Below are 20,692 nucleotides of genomic sequence, written 5' to 3' on the forward strand. Positions count from 1 at the left end.
ACAAAATGTTCCATTTTCCTGAAAATTTCAGCCAATTCCGTCCACAAACGCCAAAGTTATTAGACATAGAATTTTCAAAAATCCCATAGAGAAAAAATCCTAACTATATATACCTACTGGCGACCGCCAGTAGGTAATATATATATATATATCTATTACTGACCAAAGTATTCCTGCGCGTCGCCACACACTCCCAGCTGGCGCAGATACACAAAGCACGGACCAAATTTCACGGTGTTCAATCTTTTTATTCGCTAGCCGGTTTCATAACGTTTCGGCACCCCTGTGCCTTGCTCACATGACAGCGAAAGTGAGTGAGGGTAAAATATTTAAAGTGAAAGTGCTCAATTTCAATTGGACAAATTCAAATAGACATGGAAAGCAGGTTTGTAAGGGGGACATTGGTTGTGTAATACAAGGGCATATCCGACAACACATTATTCAACTACATTGATGTGCTGATGTATTGGAGCATACTAATTTCCAAATATATAGTTGGACACTTTGTGCACAATATCGCAAATTTATTAAGTACAAAATAGTAGGAATTTTCATGGTTAAATACCTTTGTTAAAAATACAATGTTATAAATATTTCATATATTTACAATTGGAGAGAGTCAAATAACCCCTATAACTTTGTTAATTCATTCAATCTCAATTTGTCCCTAGTGTCCCCTAAAAAGTAGGGCATAATCCTATACTTTAATTCATGATATAAACAACCGCCCTTCCCCGATCTGTTCACCCTGCTGTTTTTTTGTATTTATCCAAATGTGCTGTACAATCTTGCCACTGATAACCTAACAGAATACTGACTTCTCATAATACATTCTGTTCGTGCCCACACCTAGTAAAACAAGTGTTTGGTGCAAAGGAAATTGTTTTTTTCAATTTCTTATTTTTTGTAGTTCAATCCTGCTGATGACATTGCAGACAGATCCATTGCACAAATTTAACTGAGCCCAGTTAAAATTATCATTCTCGTTAATACCTCAAAATCCCCACACTCAATAAGGGTTAAACAAAAAACCCCAATTCTAGACCAAAAGTTAAAGAGAGGGAACACAATCTGAAAAGACATCAGACCAAATATTAAACCCTACATTACAATACAATATTCCTATGGATAGTAATTTCAAAAATCAAAAATCAATAATCAAAAATCAAATATGCCCAAATGTTGCAAAACGCTGACCGCCCACACTTTTCCAATGCTCAATTTCTGAGTTTTGGCGCTTAACAGTTGATACATCGGGGATTAGTTCCTAGTAAAGGTTTGTAGTTATTTTCAGAGCCTAAAGATCTTTAAGGTACACAGAGGGCACTGTTGAATAAAACAACAAAACAGTTGTCATTAAAACTGTTGATATACCAACAACTGTCACAAGTCATAGAATATATAAAACACTTTCATATAATCCTATATAGTTCAGTACTCTGTTCCCTTAATGCAAACAGGTATAAAGGTCTTCCGTCACATTCAAACCTCCCGGGTATTTACTGTTGAGTTGTAGTATATATCTAGTTTCAAGTTTTCTTAATTTTGCCTCTCTGTTGCCGCCCCTCCTACTCGCCAGAACAGAATCCACCACAAAGTATCTAAGATCTTTGTTGTCACTATTGTGGTGGGTTTTAAAGTGACGTGCAACGGGATAAGTATTATCCTGTGTTGTAATAGCCCGTAAATGTTGGAGTATACGCTTATGTACAGGCAGCTTAGTACTGCCCACATATTGCAGTGGGCAAGAGCATTCCAGGACATATACGGCAAAATCAGTATTGCACGTAAGGGTTTTGGTAATTTTATGTTCTTTATTACAAAAACCGTCATGATAGCCTGTACGGTTGATACCATGTGTGCAAGCTTTGCAAGATTTGCACTTATGGAATCCCCCCTTGTTCTGAAACCATACTTTTTTGGCAATGACCTCCGGTCCAGTATCCACTAGTCTGTCTCTCATGTTGGGAGCTCTACTGTAAGTGATATTGACCCGTTTGGGAAGATTATGTCCAATTATGGGGTCTTGTAAGACTATAGGCCAGCTTCTATTAATGATTTTCCTCACCTCCTTGTGGTGGGAACTGTAGCCAGTTATAATCCTAAATGTACCATCGCCTGGACTGGTCCTAGAACCAGTAGTTGTTTTCTCTGTAGTTATACCGGTGGATATATTTCTTTTAGTCAGTAGAGAATGGCGATCAAGATTTTTGGATTTATTTATAGCCTTGTCAATGATTTTCTGACTGTATCCCCTTTCTCTAAATCTCATAGCGCTTGCTGCTTGAGCTACCATTAAATCATCATCATCGCTGCACAGTCTACGTAAACGCAGCATCTCTCCATACGGAATACTCATGATAAGATGACCTGGGTGTGTGCTGCCTGCATAGAGTGTAGTGTTACCCGCAGTACTTTTTCGGTATATTTTGGTTTCCAGATTGTTGTTCCGTATGTACACTAGTGTGTCTAAGAAGGGTACTTGTTGTTGACTGAATTCAGCAGTAAAATGAATATTGAATTCATTATCATTTAGGCAATCAATAAATTCTAACGCCTTCTCCTTTCCCCCCTCCATACAACAAACAGATCATCTATGAACCTATGCCAACTAATGACATGGTTCTCCATTTCATGTTGGAAACGAGAATGGAGGACCAGTTCCTCCCAAGCGCCCATGTGAAGACACGCGAAGCTTGGGGAGAAACTGGCCCCCATAGCTACACCCTGCAGTTGCCTGGAAATCAGACTGTTGTACATAAATATATTATGTTTGAGGCAAAAGTTCAACATTGAAATCAGCATGACATTATGTTGATGAAACCTATCATCCCAAGTAATGCTGTACAGCCGTCACACCATCCGAGTGGCGAATACTCGTGTAGAGGGATGTAACATCGAGGGCAATTAGCCAATCACCCTCTCGTACCTGTATGTTGCTGATTTTCGACAGGAAATCCCCTGTGTCCTTAACATAGGATTTCAATCCTTGAACAAAAGTTTGGAGGAAATAGTCTATATATATAGATGTCCGTTCCAATAGACTCCCCCTGGCTGAGATGATAGGTCTGCCAGGGGGATTGTTCCTGTCTTTGTGGACTTTTGGGATGAAATATAGGGAGGGTATCACTGGGGGGTCCGTTTTAAGATATTTATATTCGGCCTTACTCAGCAGTTTTTGTGATTTCCATTCTTGCAACAATAGATGGTATTCATCTTGCATATTCTTAATTTCATCCCCCTTGAGTCTTTCATAGTGGTCCCGATTATTGAGTTGACGATATGCCTCCTTGTCATAGTCTGATCTGGTAAGAAGCACAATATTGCCCCCTTTGTCACTGGGGCGGACGATTATTTTGTTGTCCTTCTTGAATCTTTCCACCAATGATTCAAAATCAGATGTTGTTTGGTCATGTTTGTATTTTGTCTTGCTTATTTTGCCATGTAGGTCCTTAAGATCACTCACCAGATTCTCATGGAATACGTCAATTACATCACGAGGCATGATAGGGCAAAACGTCGATGGAGGTTTAAATGGGGTGAGTGGAATAGGTATAGACGGTGTTGGAGGTAATATTTCAGACACCCTACTGTCACTGATGTTGTGACTGATTGTATCATTGCCATCATTCATCCATAAGGTCTCAAGTTCCTGGGTCAGCGAAGGGTCTTGTTCCGCCTCACGGGTTACATCGGTGATCCCCCCTTGGCGCATTCTGTGGTACTTTATTAGTTCCAATTTACGAGTTGCTTTGTAAAAATCTACTCGTGTAGCTGCATAATTCATATTCGTTTTGGGAGCAAATGACAAACCCAGTCTTAGGATCTCTTCCTCCCTGATGGTTAGTTTCATTGGTGTTAAATTTATTATTGTTTGCTCAGTACAGTCACTCATTTTTTGTACCACTGACCCCTGCCTCTTTTCTTCTGTTGATTCGAGTTCCCTTGATTTTGCCCTCGCCCTCGCCCTCCTCCTTCTTCTGCGGGCGTAGTTTTTCCATTTTCTTTGTAATTCTTTCTCGTTCCCGGTCTTAGGGAACGGAGGCGTTCCTCGCATAAAAAAATAATTTCTTCGCCCGGAGATGGTTTTTTGCCACTGCCTGTGGCATCGGTGTTTCTAGATTCCAGCTCGTTTTCACTTCCTGGTTCTGAACTGGAGTCAGAGGCTGTTGTATCCCCGGTATTTGGTTGTACACGTTTGTAATTTCTTTTTCCTTGTGCCTTTTGTTGTGTAACCCCAACCGGTTTCCTCACTCCCTCATACTTTCTCGAGAAAGTGAAAATTTGCCCTAGAAGATAGTCCTGTCTGTCCCTTGCAAACTTATAAGGTTTTCGTGCAATGATTTTCTCTTCTTCCTTCTTTAGGCGAGTAAACATTTCCTTTAGGAGTTTTGTCTTCTCCTCAGAATCGCCTAATGCATCCAGTTCTTCATTCATTGCATCTATATCCTCCAGCAACTTAGCCCGATCTATTTCCGCATATTTAAGGAGAATCAAAACCGAGCGTCTTGATGCCTCCAGGTTATTTTCCGCCCATTCCCGCATTAGGTCAGGGTTTGGATTTTCGTAGGAAGGCGATGTCAGGATTCGTAGTCCCCTCAGAACTCTGTTAACTTCCGCGTATTTTTGCAGGGACCTCGCATCCCACCATTTACTTTGTTCTTGGCGAGATTTCTTCTCAAGGGCTTTAATCTTGTTGTGAATCAGGGTTGGTGTTTTCCTGCGTGTCTGACTTATCATGTGCAGCAGCGGACGTGGCCGGGAGTTCCTCAGAGAACATGACATTGACTCGAGCCTCCCGCTCCCTCACGCTGTCAGCCGACATAATGTTAATGCGAATTAATTATGTGGTTAAAGCTGCCGAATGCCTATAATATAACACTCGCGCTGCCTACCACTTTGCCGTTTAGCTCTCCGCCTTCAAACACGATAGGGATTATTCCTCACCGGTGCCACGATGCTCATCCCGGGTCTCCCGTCTCTCAGTCCTGCTGCAGGCGCGGATTTTCCTCAGGGGCTCCTACTGCTTCCGGTTGCTCGGTATCGGTTGAAGGGGTCAAACGCTTTCTTCCTCCCGGAAGACAAAAAACACCCAGGCAAAACCTGGGTAGGAATCCACTTGAAATGGCGTTGACCTGTAAAGTTCCGTTGTCTGGAGAGGGTCTCGTGTATAGCCGCGTAGATCCCAACGGCCAAATATATTACTGACCAAAGTATTCCTGCGCGTCGCCACACACTCCCAGCTGGCGCTGATACACAAAGCACGGACCAAATTTCACGGTGTTCAATCTTTTTATTCGCTAGTCGGTTTCATAACGTTTCAGCACCCCTGTGCCTTGCTCACGTGACAGCGAAAGTGAGTGAGGGTAAAATATTGGTATACAGCCTTTACAACGAAACTTTTACAACGAACTACCATTACAACGCAACTTTTACAACGCAAACCATTACAACGCATAGCGCTGGGGGGCGCTCTAGGATTGGGAATAGGTTTAATGTACTATCCAACACCTTCCCTACTATCCACGGGGACTGGAGTTGGAATAGTAAATTCAACTATTCACTATCCAGCGCCCAAAAGCATTATGCGTTGTAATGGTATGCGTTGTAAAACTTGCGATGTAAAGGTAGGCGTTGTAAAAGTATGCGTTGTAACGTCATACATCCTAAAATATTTAAAGTGAAAGTGCTCAATTTCAAATGGACAAATTCAAATAGACATGGAAAGCAGGTTTGTATATATATATATATATATATTCGAAAATAAGATTTTCCTCCTTCATAGGAAATAATCGTCCAGCACTCCCAGATGGGTTAAGTGACTCGTTTTTTTATTATAGATGACAAAACATCAACGAGTTTCAGCAGTCTGAGCTGCCTTGTTCACGATGCCAGAGCGCCATAATTTTTTCGTTAAATTACGCACTTTCACAAAGCAAGAACATCGAGGAAGGACTACAAGGATTTGAATACATTAGCCTGCATGCTTGTTTACTGTTAAAACGGCGGCCATATTAGAACATGCAAGGTGCATATACAAATATCAATTACACGGATAGTTCCCTTTATTATAGTCATTCCATGTAAATGAGAGCACAGAATTTTCTTTCATGGTTGTTCAAGCCAAACATGTACTTTGCCCTCCTGGATTTATATATCTAGCAGAGATATCAAATCCCTTACACTTATAATCCAGATTCTCCGGCAAATACAATGACTCTATTGAACATCCAATTCTAACAGAACCACATTTGTATTTCTGCAACCTCTAAATCCTACAATTTACATGTTCTACATATATTTCAACAGTTCAAAAGTTCAGGGGGAATAAAAAAGATATTATTTTTCAATGATGTATATCGTAAGAAAAACTTTCTTAATTATTATAGTGCTAATGCCTGGTGCAAATTGATCATTGCAAGTGTAAGTGCCTCAGAGTATATTCTTATACAAATTTCATATACTTGTTAAAACACCTTAACAAAAAAACATAGTAAAAATATCATTTTATATTCCAAAATTTAGATTTAAAGTACAAGTGCTTCACAGTATATTATTATATATATTTCATACACTTGTTAAAACACCTTTTAAAAAATGTCATTATATATTCCAAGACTTTCAGATGCAAGTGCTACTACCACTCTCAATATCCTATGAGATCGATATACAAAAAACGACCCCTAATTTACTTTTAAAACTGTTTAAAATAGTGAAAAGAAACCGTACATACACAAAGATCCATTTTAGAATTTTTTTTTTCTTTGTAGCAATCATCTAATCCTTTCCTGTCCCTCTTCCTCACAGGCTTAGGGGCATATTACCAACAACTAGCGATAATTATCGCTATGTTGGCTTAGCGGCAATATTTTTATCGCCAAGCTGCGGCGATTTTTATCGCTTAGGAACCTTGCTATTATCAAGGTTTATCTCCTAAGCGATAAAAATCGGCCGAAATGCATGAATATCACTGAAAAGTCAGCGATATTCATGCATTACCGAGCTAATGCTCTTAGCCATGTTATTCACCTACCATTGGATAACATGGCTAAGAACTGCTCAAGGGCAGGTGTTAGCTTTTGGAGATAATTGCGCTTAGCGCGAATATCTCCAAAAGTTGGTAATAGGAGATAGCCATGTTAGCGACTGTTTCCAGTCGCTAACATCTTGGCACGCCCACTTTGCATGTCATTAGTGATAAATTTCACTGACATGCAAAACGGGGCCCAAGATGGTCGCTACCTCCTACTAGCTGTCGCTAAATGGTGTTAGCGACAGCTAGGTAATAGGGAGATAATTTTATCCCGCTTTCTTGGCTTTTAAAGCCAAAAAAGCGGAGATAAACCCCCTTGATAATATGCCCAAAATCTCTTAATTTAAAACCAAAAAGGTCTCATTTTAAACAGCTTTACCCTTAGAATCCCTTGTCTCACTACCTTAATGTAGGCATGTGTAAAGGTCCTAATCTACATTCAGTCCATAAGGTTCCTTACATTGATATATATATATATCCAATTTCCAAGGACGTGTTTAGAAGCAACAATGACATTTCATATGCTTATAGAACTCAGTGTCTCAGTGTATTGTTACAAGATAAAATCTTGTAGAGGGCCGGATGTGACCCATGGGCCGTAGTTTGGAGCCCCCTGTATTACACCAACATGAACTTCATAGTATAGAGACTTAGGGCTTGATTTAGATCTTAACAGGACTCCCGTCATCTCTCTGTGGGGGAGTTTACAAGTACCCTGTAGAGCTGACGGATTCCCGCCCACCGTATTTAGATGTGGGCTAGCTGATCTGCTATACGCATTGACAGAGTGTTTTCAGTCTCTTAAATGATTCACTGCTGTCAACGCATCTGACTCCTCAGCTGGCTAACATTACTCCATCAGTGTGGTGGGATTGCGCCAAGCATATTTAAATTTCACTGTTGTGCTTTTGTTGTTCTAGCGATGGATTGCAGACAGAGTTATTCCTTCATGCGACGCGTTCAACATTGTACTTTCCCTGTGGCTTTTGGATGGATGCTAGCATCACATACCTGATGTGTTTTGGCTAATTGTTGTCAACTGGATACCACACTATTAAGTGAACTCTATTGGAGACCATGATCCTTTGCCATTCCACTGCAGTAGAATGTTGTTCCTAAGCACGTTTTCAGGCGGTCCCACCAATATCCAAATGAGGCCCTATGTGTTAACTGTATGAAGCTCTTAATGTTTGTCATTATTGAAGAAAGAACTTCTTGTAGTACACAACTGAAAGTTGGTTGTGGCTTCCCATCAGATACTGCCACAGTGTAGTGGAATGATCCTGTGGCCATAAAATGAAGTACTGCCATGATTTTGACTATTGATGTGGGTTTCCTATTGTGAGGCAGAAGATCTGTCTCCAGCTGATGACATAAATCAATAACAGTTCGCCAATTCAATATGAATTGTTTGATAATATCCTGTTCTTCCATTTCATGCTATTTTTACTATCCCACAAATAGCTCACTGGCCTGGATTAGAAAAACAAGGACATAACAAGGGAAAAATTTACTCAAGAGGTTACTACAAATAGTTTTTTATATTTGATAAAAAAAATACCTTCATGTTGTTGTAACTTTTTAAAAATGCTTGTGATTGATTGCTAAAAATTGTGTTACATTAATACAAACAAACAGAAATTCACAAAACTTGTCTTGCTTTTTCATTTTTTGTATCCATACAGGTCAACTCCCATCAAAAGAAGGAAATCAGGAAGGCCATCGCGAAGAAGGTGCACACCATAGGGCTTTACAAGAGGGGCAGCATTCACTGGCGAAAGCGATGGGAGGACCTACGATATTTGACTGAGAAGTCAGCTGAAATCCAGCTCCGCCAGTCCTCCCAACATGAGAAGTGTGTGGGCCGCACCCTGACCCCCCCCTAATGTCTTGCATTTTTGCAGTGGCGTATCACCAGCTTAATTGGCAGTTCAGAGCCCGACAGATTATGGCATCAACATAAAGGTTGGCACATGTGCAACGCACAAAAAGGGTTCTTGACAGTGTACGTTTTACACAAGGTGTATGATGTGTTTTGTATATTAATTTGTGGAAAATAATACCAATATTTTTCTGATTACTGCCAAAGGACTGTTTTGAGCAGACGCATGTCTGTATAAAATAAATTCTACACTAGTTAATTTGATGTTATAAGGGACAGTTGTACCAAATAGGCCAAAATGTATAATTGTGTCTGATGTAATGCTCCAACACAATTGCAAAGGATGTTACTTTAGCCCTATTACATGTGACATAGCATTAAATGCACTTATGATACAGTGGATGTTTGGGGGAAACCTTGAAGGATCTACACAAATGACCCCTTGCTGACTTTAGAATGTTGGCTATTTTTCAGAAATGTATAGCTTTCTGGGATCCATCATGGGTTTCACAACCATTTTTTTTTACCACAAACTGGAAGGAGGTTGAAAGCACAAAAATAGGAAAAATGTGCTATAACCCAGTTAAATGCCAAAACTGTGGTAAAAAATTACCTTTTTTGATTCAAGTCTGTCTGTTCCTTAAAGCTGAGAAGATGGTGACTTTAACACTGCACACCTTTCATTAATGCCATTTGTAGGGAAAAAAACAGACACTTTCTTCTGCAGCACTTTTTTCCCATCCCCCCCCCCAAACTAACTTTAGCTATATTTTGTCTAATTTATCGGTCCCCTGCAGGGGGAACCACACACCTTGGGTACCTTTGGAACCCTCAGGATGTTGGAAAAAAATATGCAAATTTGGCATGGATAGCCTATGTGGAAAAAAAGTTATGGGGGCCTAAGCGCGAAATATAACAAAAAGCCAAAAAAGATCTACCACTGGCGTGGCGGGCAAGGCCTAACAGCAAAAGGGTTACATTAGGTGCTTCCACATTAGTCTCTATGCTTCGCGCCTTACTAAATGTGCCCATTACTCTAGCCCAGTGTTCTTCAATCTGTGGGGCATGCCCCCCTGGGGGGGCGTGACACCTTCCCTCCACTGCCATCTGCCCTTTGTTCCCTCCGTGCAAATCTTCTTAGAGGACTCCGTTATGTTGAAGGGGGAGGGAGGGGAGATCGATGGGGCAGGAGGTGCCCGTCCTTTTGTCTGGGTAACTCTCCCAGGAGGGGGTTAATTCACGGAGCTGTTAGCTTCAGCTAAAGTGTGAGGCAAGGAGTCTCCTCTGCTAAAAACGAAAGCAAACAACCAGACACGCTTTCGGTTTTAGCAGAGGAGACCCCTCGCCTCCCACTGCAGCTGAAGCATTGCAGCTCTATGAATTAACCCTCTCCTGGGAGAGTTAGCTCTTCCCAGAACTGAGAGAGTTGAGTTCGAGTCTCGGCATTGAAGCTGAACATCCTGTGATTCTGGGCAAACCACTTATTCTCCCCGTGCCTGACAAAGAAAATGAATATGTTCTCATGTAATGCAACTGGTGCTATGTAAAGCGCTCTGATACCTGATTCAGGTCAAGTTATATAAATCTCTGTAAAAAAACAAAAAGTAGGCTCTGGCCCAGGGCCCCAGCCTTTCAAAGGGGGTGGGAGTGTGTGTGTGGGGGAGGGGTGGGGGGCCTTGAATCATTTTAAAACACAATGTTGTAAATAGCGTTTTTCAATCATTAATTTTCAATGTGTATAAGTCTACATACATTTTGCAGACAAAATGTGTTTATGCATCATGCAACATCCATATAAAAAGTTTATTTTAGATCAATACATGACCTCACATATGAGAAATAGAAGGGTGTGACAGATTATTTACAGTAATATTAGTGAACTGCTGTTGTGTTACAAACTGAAAACACACATCACTATCCCTGAATATCCTATGTACACACATTTAGTATTTGACCAAAGAAGGCATGAAAGAGCTGAGACTAGATCATAAAATCAAAGCTGGTCTGAACAGGGGCCCCAAAAATACATTTGGCCCACAGGCCACAAAATCCTTAAAACGTCCCTGAAAGTTTATTTTAAAATTACACAGGCAGGCGCGCAAAATGCCAGTCAGCCATGTGTTTAAACAACTTGCAAATTGCTAAATATAGTTATAAAAAAGTATGTATTCATTTGTAATGTTAACGAGCTCCCGGCCCCCCCTTCTTTTTGTCGATTCATTTGTAATGTGACTTTTTTTTTATCTTTGCTCCCTTTTATTATCAGTCATTGATCATTCAGGCAGCCCTAGAAAACAAGTGGTGTTTTGAGCTGTGTAATAAGCCTCTGTCATTTCACCACACCCACCCACTCACAAACCTGCAGTTTACTAAACACTCTTATTGTATTGAATGGTATTCGCTGAATATGCCCGGAATGTGCGCGTGGCGGTCAAGTCCAGAAATTTCTGTCAGGTGGTGGGGGGGCCCAACATCTAAAAAAATTCAGCTGGGGGGGCTCAACCTACAAAAGTTTGAAGACCTCTGCTCTAGCCTCTTTACTTGAAGCTTGGAAAGCGGTGGCTGTAACTGATTTTGAAAAAGCCTACCCAGATGTATCTATTTTAATGAACTATAGGCCTATTTCTCGTTTACAAGCTCCAGCAAAAATAATTAGCATATCATATAAACACGTTATTAACAAAATTTATGGAACAACATCATTTTCTAGATATTTCTCAGTTTGGCTTTTGTGCAGCTCATTGTACTAAAGATCTACTTTTCACTGTTGCTGAAAACGTAAAAAGTATATCAAACAGGAACAGCATTATTGCTCTAATTATGCTAGATTTACCAGAGGTATTCAACACCATCTCCCATACAATCCTTATTCATTGGCTTGAGGAGATTGGTGTCCAAGGGCCTTTTCTAGAATGGTTTGTCAATTTTATTACGGATATATCTTTTTGGTCCGTCTTCTTCCATACATGTCTCAACAAATTCGGCTGGATTGTGGTGTGCCTCAGGGGCCTGCCCTGAGCCCTACCCTATTCAATATTAGGTGGCTCCTTTAGCCAAACGTATTCAGGAGTTGGGCATTGAGGTATTATCCTATGCAGGTGACACACAATAAATTGCTTCCCTGGAAGATGACAAAGGTCTTACCATATCTATAGCCTCATGGATGAATCGAAATCACCTGAGGCTTAATTCAGATACAACCGAGCTGTTCATCTTGGGCCCAAATTTGCAGATTTAGAATTGCGTTTGGTGGATGTGATTTAGATTGAAGCAGTGTGTAATGTAGTAGCAGAATTTGATTTCAACATTCTTTTAATATATTTTAATAGTATCCATCTTTGGACTGTGAGAGCTTTCCTCCGTGTATATGTGTTAACCCCATGCAAAGTTACTTCTCGGAGTCCCTTTAGGAAATACTGTTGCTCAAGTATCTACCCTACTCTTGCTTGACCATTAAAATCAATGAAGTTTGCAGTGAACTGATGTAAATGTATGTGATAGGCCATCCCTTTGTGCTCTCTACTTCATTTTTGAAGGCCCCAACATATTGTGCACTGCTATCATCAAGAACCCCTCCCCAGTACGTACCCCAGAACAAAAAGATATCCCTCTTACGAAGTTAAGGTACCTCAGCCCTTGTCCAGATGATTGGCATCTTCCTTCAGGTATAACCGAGGCCTCCTGATAACTCGTGCCCCCTTCAACTTAAACCCCCATGGCCCCTCCATTGCTTTATTTGTCCCTTGCTCCTCAACTTCTCCTGGCCATGTATCCTCAAAGAGTGTCCCACATTATCCATGATAAACAAGCAGCGAGCAACCCAATATACCCTCGAGGGTTCGGGCAATGGATGTAGAAGGGTAGAGGTACCTTCAAGGGATTATATTTACACTATTTGTGACGTTTAGTTATAAATGCAATTTGAGACCCAAATGAATAATGGTCTAAACACGAATTAAAAATCGTGATTATTGATTCAATTTAAGGCAGTCACAGTATGCGATCAAAACATATAAAGCAAAGAAACAAGGGTGTATGTAGAAAAAGTGTATTTTATACGTGTTATAAATCAAAAATAGGGTACAAATGATATATCAACAATGTTACAAGAAGTACATGTTACAAAAGATAAAAACACTTCATTGTAGCAATTGTATGCGCTTTTCTTCCTTGTTGCAATTAGTGCAGTAGATTTGATAAAGAAAAAGCGCTTTTAACATTGTTGATATATCATTTGTACCCTATTTTTGATTTATAACACGTATAAAATACACCTTTTCTACATACTCCCTTGTTTCTTTGCTTTTTATGTTTTGATCCCACATTATCCATAGCTTCTCTGGCATTTACTAGGCTCACCTCCTGAAGCTGCTTGATTTCCTGAAGAGCATACTTCTTAGCTTGTCTCACTGGCAGGGAGAACCCCTTCCTCCCCTTTCTAATTGTCTGCCATCGCATTTATGGACTCTGGATGGAAGGGTTGCTGACAGTCTCCTCTCCTTGTTGTGGCTCTTCCTCCAAGACTAGGACTTGTAAGCCAAAGTGTTGACAAGATGTCTCTGGTAATGCCATTTGAAAATCAGCCTTTAAGAATGCCCCCATTGAAATTATGTGTTTTGTGTGCAAAGAAAATATGTGATCTCTTTTATTTGTCTTCTGTGTTGGAGCATTGAGGCTGCCAGTTCGTTGTAGAGCAGCAGTGCCAGAACTGGTCTGAGCGGCCTGGTCTGTTACTCAGACAGTGCCTGGAACACTGTGGCTTTTCTCCAATCCGGCTGTGCAACACAGCTGGCTTGGAGAAATAGACGGACAGCCAAACTGAAACAAGCACTTCTGAGTGCCCACCACTCCGCCCTGTCATGGCCCAGCCCGCCCTACACACGTATGACAGAGCCAGTCACGGAAAAATAAAATGCCATTATTTTATTTTTGTGTGACTGACTCTAACGAGTGGGGCGACGCTCCTCCGCCATTTTGGAGGAGTCACCCCTGGACATGAGGCCCCGTTCATGGACCTAACCAGTCACATATTATCCTCTACTTCATAAAAGAATTGAACGTGGGTCAGAATGACTGGTGAGGCTTCTGTTCACTGGCTCCTACAAGCTGTTCAATGCGTATGATCGAGGGGATCATCTGGACAGTTGATATTTGATGAAGAAGGTCCCGAACAAAAGTCTGAGTGTCTGAACCTTCTTCTCCCCACGGTAGACCATTTGATCTAATTTTGCTGCGTCTTGACCTGTTTTCAAGATGTTCTTGTTTTAGGCCTAGTGTGTTGTAGTGTGTCAAGATTCTCCCAATTAATTCTTCAGAGGATAAGAAAATCTTGTGTGTAGAAAATTGCCTTCCACAGTACATAGTATGGACCCCTACTGCTCTTTAAGCCCTACGGGCAACCTGCCTGCATCTTTCATTGTAACTAAACCTGTCAAGTTGCCTGGCCCACCCCCTCAAATAGCTGAGTCCCACTTAGCCCCCTCGTCAGGTGAGCTTCTCCCCTGTTGGAGTCCAGACTTGTGTGTTGTGCCTCACCTGATGTAATACACCTGACAGCTACCACTAACTGTGCTAATGCTCAGGTACCAAACAGTGTAGTGGTCCCCAAGATGGTATATTTTGACCATATGGGCTCCAAGTAGGTGTGTGCCCAGGGGCAGTGTACCTTGTGCAGGTCTCCTGTTGTTGACTCAGAGGAGAGCTCTAGTGGCCTCCTCTGTCTCAGTTCTTCTTCCATTTTTCTCCATACTCCTTGGTCTCCACCGGGCTGCCAGGCTGGCCATTCCCACTGGAGGCTCCCAAATCATGTTGATACTACAGTCTAGGCCCGCCTCTTAATGTGGCTCAATAACTGCAACCCTAGAAGGCACTGACGCCTTTTAGAGCCTGCACTCCGGGGTCCTTCAAACCAGCTCAACCCAGCGATATTGCGGAGACAGTAGAATCTGCCTCTAACACACTCATGGGACTCTCAGCTGCTGGGCGTCAGGGGACATACAGCCGCCACACACACCACCAGGACGCCGGTCACTCACCCGTCCAGGCTATAGCTCACAAAGAGCTGCCAACACTCCCTGCATTACCTCTGCTCGTGCTCAGGAGGCCTTTATTTTGAGCGCTGAGGTATACTGTGCTTGCCCTCATATCTACAGGTGATGTCGGGAGCCTGTAACTATTGATAAAATGCCTGTTTGCACAGTGATTGGAATTCCAGCATTTACGGTGATCACCTCACTCCCAGAATTATTCCTGAACATTTTGGCAGGTCAAATCTGTAAAATGTAATGCATAGAAAACATGCAGCAAATTCCAATCCATGGTGGAATTCCATATTGAAAAATTTCAAAATGTCTCATTTTTCTTTAGCCTCCATTCATTTCTGCATTATCCCTGAAATATGAGATTCCATTTACATGCCTTAAGGTCTCCTTGTCTGTTAAATTTGAATATTACTCCTTCTTAAATATGATAAAAAATGCTCATGAACCTATAATCATAGACACATTCCTATTATGGAAGCAGTTGGATTAATAATGCATGTAATTATGATATACAATTTTCTGTGGACTTTTCTAATTAGAATAAAAATTGAAGATAAAAAAAAATTGAAGATAACATCAACAGTGCAATTCTGAAATGCTTCTAATTTATAATCCTGGTCTCTTAATCAATGGTCTGCCAGAGAAAATCAAGTCAGATGTTATTATGGGCTCTCCTTCTGGATTTAATTACACAGTAACTCATGCCTCACAAATGCAGAGAAACACACCAGGCAGTTTATTGCTTTGAAGAACAGCTATTAATCGTGCCCTCTTCCATTCAAAGCTTGCAATTTGTGTTTTTATCTTTGTATGGAAAAGTCTGCACAGAAAGCAGAGGAATTATTTCAGGTCTAAAGCCTGAATGCTGAGGGCTAGCAGTAATAGAATGATGTGAGCGTTTAACAAAAATTATATTTCAAGAAATATCATGCTGTCTCTTGACATGACTCCTCTTTGCTGACTTACAGAACATCAAGACTTTGGAATGAGCGTTTAATCACCGCACAATATGACCTTCATTTCCGTGTCCCCCTTTTACTGGACTACTTGCTAGACATTTTCGTGCCTGTGTGAAAGAGGGTCAAGGGTAGGAGAGCATGACGGCCATTTTGAGTTTGTGAAGTGTGTAGCGTTTTAGCCAGCCTGATTGGTCGCTGTTTGGGCCAAATGGATTGCCAAAATGGTCCATGTCCACCCCTTGATTCGCAAGGCAGGTCTGGATTTACACGTCAGAATGACTGCATTCAGCAAATGCATTTACCTGAATGTTCTGTCCTTCCTTATGTCTCGTGCGTGTGTGAAAGAGGGTCAAGGGTAGGAGAGCCTGGCGGCCATTTTGAGCTTGTTTAGTGTGTAGCGTTTTAGCCAACCTGATTGGTCGCTGTTTGAGCCAAATGGATTGGCCAAAATGGTCCATGCCCACCCCTTGATTGGCAAGGCAGGTCTGGATTTACACGTCAGAATGACTGCATTCAGCAAATACATTCACCTGAATGTTTTGCCCTTTCTTATGTCTCATGCTGTGGCAACCCAACCGAGTATTCATTTGTTTATTTTGATCCCTGTTTCCGCTTGCTTATATTCCTGACAGATGCAGTGGTGTAACGAAACTTGAGAGTGCCCCCCCATGCAAGTATGATAATGGGACCTCCACCACGTCTCCCCACTCCAATAAATCCAGTAAATATATATATATTTGTGGGAAGAACTATAGTCTAGATATGGGATTGCCCATAGAGAAACCAGCAGAAGTAACTTCTGTTTATTATATTTGTATTTTGTTTTCAATATTTGACTGAAAACAAAGAAAAAAGTCCAATTTGAAACACGTTACATCTTTTTACTCAGCATACCACTTGGATATAAATTAATTCTTTACCTAACATAGAAACTGAAAACCAAAAAATGTTGACTTTCCAGTCCCTGCGATTCACAAAGTTATAGAGTACGTATGCAACCACAAAGTGTTAATTTTAATATGCACTAAACTCATTTTGCAATTCAGTAAAGCCTTTCAGCAATCATTCCCTTACAGCCGTCTGGCATTATTATTATATGCCCAATAAAGTCATGTGCTTAGTCCACTTCCACGCAGGCCCATAGATAATGCTTTTGTATAATGGACTCCCTTGTTATAAATAAAAGAAGGATTTCATGTTGGAAGTTAAAATTGCAATGCTGCTGAACAATCCTGTTATTCTAGTATGAAAACATAAACTTTCTTTGTAGAAACAATGTAGGAAAAAAACGTTCATGCTGTATATGTATACAAGAAATCATCTATTAGACCCTACATTTTTCCATTTCAGGTGTGAGTACTTGCTGCATTGCATTCTGGTACTTGTAGTCCTGTCTATAAGAGAAAAGTAAAATAACAAGAACCAGGTTGCAGAAAAAGATACATCTGACAAGAGCGCGGTTGAGATCTCTGGCTTACAATACTGCAACTTAAAATGGTTATTTAAAAATGTAATTCACTGAATCTTTTTATGTAACACAAAGGCAATCTGCTTTGTAGACTAATTTAAAAAACATACACAAAGTGCTTGGAAATATTTAAGTAAAGCTAGTCACTTTAAATTTTCATTGTGTGATTTTTTTGGTATATATTTGTCCAGGGTCAGAATGGTAACCCAAAGCCTCCCTGGTAAATATTGTCAGACCAGCCCCCATATGGTGCATAGCAAGTGAGCGCAGTGAGCGAGTCTGACCACTACCAGGGGGGCTGGAGGATCTCCCCCAAGAATATCTGAGAAAACATGGCAACAATTTTGCATATATTTTGTATTATATAATTAATTGTGTTCGTTTTTAAAGCACTGTAAATGGTGACCTTACAATGCACCAGGATACAGCAATCTCTATTGTGGCTGTTCAATTATTCACTCATTATCACCCTCCAACAGGGCCTCCCATCTTTCCATAGCCCCACTTTCACATGTATATCATTTTCTTATAGTGCCTTTCATACCAGTGTAGGCTGTTTGAGCATTTTACATCACACAGTCATACAGAGACAATGAATCATTCGTATGTAAAGCAGTGTATAGACAATGTTACATAAGTAAGAGGGGAGTACTACAAAGTGTAGGATTCAGATGGCATCTATTCTGGTAGGCATCTTTTAAGAGTGCTTGGTCTAGGTGAGCACAAACTCATGATTCAGAACATAACTCAGTGTCTAGGGTTGACTTTACTAATAGGCATTCATTTTTACCGAAACAAACCCTTTTTACCAAAATTAGGATAATGAAAGACTTGGAAAAAAACATAACTTTGTCACCTAGATTACGACTGTAACTTATGAACGGCATTGTAACATTATGATCTCTGTGACAAAAGCACTAACCCACTGAGCTATGCACATAAAATACTGTTCTGTGATCTGCATAGTACACACTTTTCCTAGCAGGCATATTAACCCTCTGCTCTACCTTAGATGAGTCATAACTGCCACTGGACACAACTCCGATCTCCCTTCCGCAGGTACATTAATCACAAGAGTTATCTTGGCCCTTTTATTGTTGCCTAAAAACCAGGCCGGACTGGCTACTGGGCATTTTGGCATTCTGCAGAGCTGGGGGCTGATGTCACTGCGGTGGAGGCTAATTTCGTAGATGGAGACCTGCGTGTGTTTCAAAATCAACAATGCAAAACGAATTGCATTTTGCACACGCAGGTCCCCATCTGCAGAATGCCAAAATGCCCGGGAGCCCATCCGGCCCTGCAGAAAACTGTTGGATATAGAAGGAACTCTGCAGGTCTTTTAAAACTGCTGCACTGCTACAAAATCGACCCTCAGTAACAAAAGCACTCGCCTACCATTCCTGCCTCCCTGGGACACACCCAATGACTTGTACGGCCAGTCGGACCTTGGATTTGTCAATTATTTTTAAACCATATGTTTGTAGTATTGCATGCTGCTTTTAACTTTTTCCTCATAACTTATTCAAAGCATGTGTGAGGTAAACAAGAACTCTGAAGTTTTATCCAGATCTTTTAATCAAAAAATTAGGAAATCACTTGCAATGACTAGAATTTTTATGTCCTGGCTTGTATTTTTTCCAAATCAATACATACCTTTAACAGTTATTGTAAGAAGAAAACAGCTGTCCTATTGGCCCCAGACTGATAACTTAAGTAGACAAAGCACGAAAGGCATGTCAAAATTAACACAGATTATTTCATATAGAGTTCTACTTAAGGATTGGGAACACGACTAATTTCCCTCAATGGCCACACAACTTCTATCACAAATATATTTATAATTAATCACAAAATATTGGTGACAAAAAGGACAAATATTCTTTTTGATTTCATTCAAAAATTATGATTTTTATTTCATTATCTCTAAGTTATTATTACTCTTTTGTATAGGAATATCTTTCCTTATTTTTTCACAAGTAAAAAGTTACTATTTTTTCAGAAGAAGGTTTTGTTTAAAATGTAAAAAAAAATTCAAAGTTCAAACAAAGAAAAAACAAGAGTAAATACATACAATACATGACTATATACAAACAAATATGGATCACTGACATAATATAGAATGACAAAATATAGACTTACCAAAATATAGTCACCAAAATATAGAATGCCAAAATATCGAATTCCTATCTACAAACAGGTAAGTACAAAAATATCGAATCCAAAATATAGTCTGTAAAAAATATAGTCAGTCAAAATATAGATTTTTTTTAAATGTCTTAAAATTAATTTAAAATTAATGAAATAATAAATATAATTGACTAAAACATACTTAAAAATACTCAAATAACCTTAAAATTAAGATATAATTAATTTAAGTGATTAATAAAAAATGTACAATATTTTACCGTAGGATAGCAGGAGGGTAACATTTAATATTACCACTCCAGTGAGTGCAACAGTAGGGAAAGCGTTGGATAGCGTAGGGGTAAAAAATACTATTCCCACTCCAGTGAGTGCAACAGTAGGGAAAGCGTTGGATAGCGTAGGGGTAAAAATTACTATTCCCACTCCAGAGAGTGCAACAGTAGGGAAAGCGTTGGATAGCGTAGGGGTAAAAAATACTATTCCCACTCCAGAGAGTGCAACAGTAGGGAAAGGTTTGGATAGCGTAGGGGTAAAAATTACTATTCCCACTCCAGAGAGTGCAACAGTAGGGAAAGCGTTGGATAGCGTAGGGGTAAAATATTCTATTCCCACTCCAGTGAGTGCAACAGTAGGTAAAGCGTTGGATAGCGTAAGGGTAAAAATTACTATTCCCACTCCAGAGAGTGCAACAGTAGGGAAAGCGTTGGATAGCGGGAGGGTAAAAAATACTATTCCCACTCCAGTGAGTGCAACAGTAGGGAAAGCGTTGGATAGCGTAGGGGTAAAAATTACTATTCCCACTCCAGAGAGTGCAACAGTAGGGAAAGTGTTGAATAGCGTAGGGGTCAAAAATACTATTCCCACTCCAGAGAGTGCAACAGTAGGGAAAGCGTTGGATAGCGTAGGGGTAAAAATTACTATTCCCACTCCAGAGAGTGCAACAGTAGGGAAAGTGTTGAATAGCATAGGGGTAAAAAATACTATTCCCACTCCAGTGAGTGCAACAGTAGGGAAAGCGTTAGATAGCATAAGGGTAAAAATTACTATTCCCACTCCAGAGAGTGCAACAGTAGGGAAAGCATTGGATAGCAGGGGTAATGCTAAAATCAATCAATAATAATACCTTAAGATCTACTAAAACCAAAAAGAGTGCCCCCTGGTTTT

The sequence above is a fragment of the Lissotriton helveticus genome, chromosome 2_2, assembly GCF_964261635.1.
Source record: "Lissotriton helveticus chromosome 2_2, aLisHel1.1, whole genome shotgun sequence".
Classification (NCBI taxonomy): Eukaryota; Metazoa; Chordata; class Amphibia; order Caudata; family Salamandridae; genus Lissotriton; species Lissotriton helveticus.